We start from the raw sequence: 5513 nt of genomic DNA, 5'->3' as shown, positions 1-5513 counted from the left end.
TACCTATACCTATACCTATACCTATACCTATACCTATACTTATACCTATATTTATACTTGTACCTATACCCATACCTCTACCTACACCTGTACCTGTATTTATATCTGTACTGTTAGCATAAAAAACATTCAAACCAGTAAATAAATTTTGTGAATTTATTTGATCCAAACTGTCAACAAGGGGGGGAGCAGGGTCTCAACATATTGGGATAATATTCCAGAGAATGGTGGCTTTCCGCTCTGTTTTGTACATCACAATAGAAGGAAGAGACGTAAGTGCGTTACGTGAACTCCACTGGTGATGGATTAGGGAGGCAGGAGATAGCAAAGGGGGGAACCTCTGGGATTGGATAAAAAGTAAAATGATAGACACACACTCCTTTACTTAGGTGGGTGCAGGATAGGGAACAGTCAACAATTAACACAGTAAAATCAGGGGATTTGTGGTCTCTGCAGAGGGTGCCTGTGCTTTGACGGGTCTGGGAAAAGGAAAATTACTTTGACATTCCAAGGATATGTTATCGCAGATGCAAAGGACAACAAGCTCAATGAAGGTAAAGGTTGACCTTTGTCAGGGAAGATACCGGTCTAGGACGTGACTGCCCACCATCACTGCTTTTAGTTAAAGTTTAATTTCAGACCATCCTTTGTGACTACTTTAGGTCTACAAGTTGCAAAACTGCCACACAGGCCTTCCCTGGGCTTGTCAGGTTAGAATGAGGCCTTTAACAGTCAACAATTAACTCAGTAAAATGAGGGGATTTGTGGTCTCCAATTGTACCTGTACCTGTACCTCTAACTGTACCTGTACCTGTACCTCTAACTGTACCTGTACCTGTATTTATCTCCATATCTATACCTATGTCTATGTCTACATCACATTTTGTTCTGCTCCCTGAGGAACTGATCCACCCACGAGAGGAAATTCTGGCGGAGAACACCACTGGGAGGGCAGCGTGGGTGCGTGATGCTGGCGAGGCCGCGGGGCGCACCTCCGTGGAGGGTGGTGGTTTCCTCCCACGCACAGAGAAGCACAGCACCGATAGGATAGACACGCAGTTTTAAATCCTCACGCTCTCACCTGGAGAGCATGGGATTGTCTAAGGAGCTAGGCCACAGTCCAGGCAGTATGCTGACTGTTCTCAGAGGGAGCTGGTGGAAGTGAAGAAGAGTGTGGATATCTATACTAATAAAAGGGTAATATGCTAATTAGATCAGACATCTTATGGACATCCATCCGGACATCCTTCTGGACAAAGCCACGATACCTGGGGTCCAGGCAGAGGTGGTTAGGGGTGATCAGGTCTGCAAGGGAGAGCAGTTGGGACAACCAGGGGAAGTCAGTTAGGGATGACCAGGCCAGCAAGAGAGGGCAGTTAGGGATGACCAGGCTGGCAGGGGAAGGCAGTTAAGGTGATCAGGTCAGCAGGCAGAGAGGTTAGGGGTGATCAGGCAGGCAGGCAGGTGAGCAGTTAGGAGCCTGTGGGATTGGGCCTAAACTGTCAGTCGGACATCTCCTGGGGGGTCCTGGATTGGAGAGGGTGCAGGCCAGGCTGAGGGAACCCCCCCTGGTGTATGAATTTTGTGCACCGGGGCTCTAGTAATAATATATGTGCTGTAGATAAAATTAGCAGAACTTGGCACTCCCCACGGAGATGTCATTTACTGGGTGAGAAACACTGGAAGAGAAGCAAGTTTGGGAAAGCTCAGTAAACGCCACTTTTGTGTACTTAGTGATACATACGTGAGGGATAGCTTTCACTTTAATCAAGAATGCCCTTTACCAGGACTTAAACGTGAGACGGGAAACCATAAAAATCTTAGAAGAATCCATAGGCAGCAAAACATCAGACATATATCGTAGTAATATCTTTACCGATACATCTCCTAGGGCAATGGAAACTGAGGAGAAAATAAACAAATGGGACTACATCAAAATAAAAAGCTCCTGCACAGCAAAAGAAACCATCAAAAAACAACAATAGAGCTCACTGCATGGGAGAACACATTTACCAATGTTATCTCTGATAAGGGCCTAATCTCTAAAATTTATAGGGAACTCATATACCTTAACAAAAGGAAGATAAACAATCCAATCAAAAAATGGGCAAAGGACTTAAATAGATACTTTTTGAAAGTGGACATACAGAAGGCCACAGGACATATGAAAAAATGTTCAAAGTCACTAATCATCCGAGAGATGCAAAGCAAAATGACAATGAGGTATCACCTCACACCTGTCAGAATGGCTATTATCAACAAATCAACAAACAACAAGTGCTGGCGAGGATGTGAGAAAAAGGAACCCTCATGCACTGCTGGTGGGAATGCAGACTGGTACAGCCACTGTGGAGAACAGTATGGCGTTTCCTCAAAATAATAAAAGTGGAACTCCCATTTGACCCAGTAATCCCACTTCTAGGAATATATCCCAAGAAACCAGAAATACCAATCAGAAATGATATATGCACCTCTATGTTCATAGCAGCACCATTTACAATAGCTAAGATTTGGAAACAGCCTAAGTGCCCATCAGCAGATGAGTGGATTAAAAGATAGTAGTACATCTACACAATGGAATATTACACTGCTGTAAAAAAGAAGATATTCTTACCATTTGCAACAGCATGGATGGACCTGGAGAGCATTATGCTAAGCGAGATAAGCCAGCTGGAGAAAGATAAATATCACACGATCTCACTTATTTGTGGAATATAATGAACAACATAAACTGATGAACAAAAACAGATCCAGAGACAGAGAAGCATTGAACAGACCATCAAACCTCAGAGGGAAGGCAGGAAGTGGAGATGTTAAGAGACTGACCAAAGGACTCACATGCACGCATATGACCATAACCAGTGGACACAGACACTAGGGGGGTGAGGGTGTGCTGGGGGGGGTGGGAGGGGTTAGGGAGAGGTCAATGGGGAAAAATATTGTAATAGCGGGGGGGGGAAGGAGACATATGTAATATTTTAATTTTTTAAATTAAAAAAATCATTACTGTAAAAAACAAAAACCTTTTCATTTTCCTCTAGAATAAATCAGAGTGATTTTATACCAATGGGGGGAAAAAAGAATGCCCTTTATCGCCCTGGCCCGGTGGCTCAGTGGGTTGGAGCATCATCCTGTGTGCCAAAAAGGTGGTGGGTTATATTCCTGGTTAGGGCACTTACCTAGGTTGGGGGTTCAATCCTTGGTCAGGACGCATACAGAAGGCAACCAATTGATCTTTCTATCTCTCCCACTTCTTCTCTCTCTCTAAAAATCAATGAAAAAATATCCTTGGGTGAGGATTATATAAATTTAAAGAATGCCATTTATTTATAAGTATTAAGCAAACAAGAGGGGTGCTAGCACACCATTTACTTGAATAGAAGCTCATTTTTCTCATTATTTTATGAAACTCATTTGAGAAAATTACCTTTTAATATATAATTTGAGATCAGTTACTATAAATGAGCCTGGACTTCTTTGGTAATTTGTTGAGTATGAATAATGAGCTAGAGGCTGTTAGTTATATAACTGAAACAGCCACATGGTCCTATTTAAAGGCTGTTTATGGAAGACGGTCACATGACTGGCAGATTCCTGGGGAGGCTCCAGGGCAATGCACTTCCACTCAGTCGTTATGGTGAATGGTACTCGCTGTTTCCTGACACGTAGGACGCCTACAGACATGGCTGAAGGCGGCTGTGTCGTGGAGCGCCGCTAGTACACAGGCGGCAGCGAGGCAGGGACGGGAGCAGTCTACGGGGCCAGCCAGGCCGCGCTGTTTCCTGGGGACCTGCCCGTGCACCCCGTGCTCCGTGGAAAGCCAGCAGCCGCGCTGCATGCTCCTCCGCTTTCAGAGATGTTACCCACTCAATGGAGACAGTCACTCTTTCTCCCCTAATTCCTGCTAATGATACATGCTTCGCACGCACATATTTTCATAAATATTCAACCTCAAAGCTCTTCAAGTAAACTCATGCATTTGCACTTTTAGGAATTGAGTGCCCGGGAGAAATCCCACGCCTGAGAGTAAGTCACGGGCTCTCTGCGTGGGTGGAGGTCAGGGCTGCAGGTGGGAAGCTCTGCCTGAAACGAGTGGCGGGCAGCCAGCTCTCCGTGTCCTAGCTCTTTGTTTTTGTTTTCTTCCGTGTTTTATTTTAGAGGCTGAACGTCATAATTTAAAACAACAGGTACATTGATGCCTAGCTCAGGAGCAGGTTAGTAATTGGCAGCTTTCAGACGTGTTCTGAGACCGTGGCCGTCCGCAGCGCTGCCCTCGGCGGTGGGGCCGACGACAGGACGGCTCATCCTGGACAAAGTGGCAGCTGCCGGGCTTCTCTCCGGTTCTCTGGCCTGGGCGCCTCCGGGTCTCTTTCCGAGAGAGAACCTGCCACATGGAGGGCTGGCGGTGACGGCCTCCAGTTGCTACCTGCAGCGTGGCCCGTGCTCACTGGACAGCCGCGCTCCACAGTGCCCTGTTGTAGGTGGCGGGACGGTACCAGGCGTGAGACCAGGGGGCTCAGAGCGGACCTGGGTTCCGTGACCTCGGTACTTGGGTTCTGGCTGGGAAAGAATTCAGAGCCAGGACTCGAACTGTTAGAGAACATTGACGTAGAAAATCCCAGAGGGGGAGGAGTAGCTCATAGAAGAAGTGGCCCAGGGAACAAGTGACAGAGGCAAAGGAAGGGCCCTGGGAGCTTAGAAGGGAGGAGGGCAAAGATGTGGCCCCTGAGGGTTGAGGGTGGAGATGTGGGGGAGGTCCAGGGAGGAGCTCGAGGGATTACCCAGCAGCTGCCCAGGGGTGTCCTTTCAGGCTGTGGTCTCCTGGGTTGTGGCCAGAGCCAGGTTAGGGGTCATTGTCCAAGGCAGCTGGTCCCGGGCAGCCTTGGTGTTGCTTGCCTGGTTTTGCTGCTTTTCTGGGCCTGGAGCTGACGTACAAGGGAGGCCTGGATGTTATCTCTAGGGAGGAAAGGTCACCCTGGGGCGAGGTCCCACCCTCCCTCTGTCCTTTGCTCGGCATCCAGGGCTTCCACCCCGTGACCTGCTGTGCCCAGCCCACCGCACTGGCTCTGCCCACGTCTGTCCAGCTGCCTCCCACGTCACCAGGAACAGGTGCGGCTGTTCCGGGCGGACTGCTGATGGCCTAGCCCGGGCCAGGCCCCTCCTGGGCCTCACCTGCAGGATGTCCTTCTTATTTGGGGAGCACTGTGCCCAACAAAAGCTCGAACACCTCGTCTTCGCCCCAGGTCGCTTTGTGGTTGGAGCTCCAGGAACACCCTGCAGGCGATGTTCCGACCTGGCCTTTCTGCCTTTCTCTCCGCCGCCTCTCATGCTGCCTGGGGTTTAGAGGCCCTGCCTGGGCCGAAGCCACTGCCAGGGATCAGGAGGCAGCCTGGAGCAGGAGGGCACCTGCTGGACACACAGAGCCAGCTCGCGGTGCTGGGGTCCGGCTCTGGCCCACCAGCTCCCAAGTTCTCCTACGTGAGAAAAAATGGAACGTCGTCTTGGCGAAGCCA

Source organism: Myotis davidii, unplaced genomic scaffold, assembly GCF_000327345.1.
Source record: "Myotis davidii unplaced genomic scaffold, ASM32734v1 scaffold668, whole genome shotgun sequence".
Lineage (NCBI taxonomy): Eukaryota > Metazoa > Chordata > Mammalia > Chiroptera > Vespertilionidae > Myotis > Myotis davidii.
Note: the sequence above shows the minus strand (reverse complement) of the source record.